Genomic DNA, 491 nt, shown 5'->3' on the forward strand with positions numbered 1-491 from the left:
CAATCATACTGATGTTAAACTTTTGACCCTTTCCTATATCTCTTTCATACTGTATTCTGTTTTTCTCCCCTCTTTCTTCTGTCTATATTTCTTTTTAAATAATTTCCATTAAAGTATCCTTTATTTCTCTAATTCTGTACCCTGCTTGTCCAGTCTGCTGTTAAAACCATCCAATGAGCTCCTAGTTTCAGTATTTTATTTTGCAGTCTAGAATGTCATTGATTCTTTCTTTAAAGATTCTAGTTCTCTCTTTACATATTCCATCTTTTTATCTCTTTGTCCATCCTTGTCACTATTTAAAAAAAAAATGTATTAGTTCCGGCAAGATGGCGGACTAGGCAGAAGGATTGCACAGACCCTCTTCAACAAAGAAAAGGGAAACCAATTAACACAGACACAGAAGATAATCGTGGACCCCTGAGCCTTGAAGGGAAGGATACAGAATTGGACTAAACCCCAATTAGCAGAAGAATTTGCGTGAAAATACCAAA

Source organism: Orycteropus afer, unplaced genomic scaffold (assembly GCF_000298275.1).
Source record: "Orycteropus afer afer isolate SDZICR_OR568_19922 unplaced genomic scaffold, OryAfe1.0 scaffold00350, whole genome shotgun sequence".
NCBI lineage: Eukaryota > Metazoa > Chordata > Mammalia > Tubulidentata > Orycteropodidae > Orycteropus > Orycteropus afer.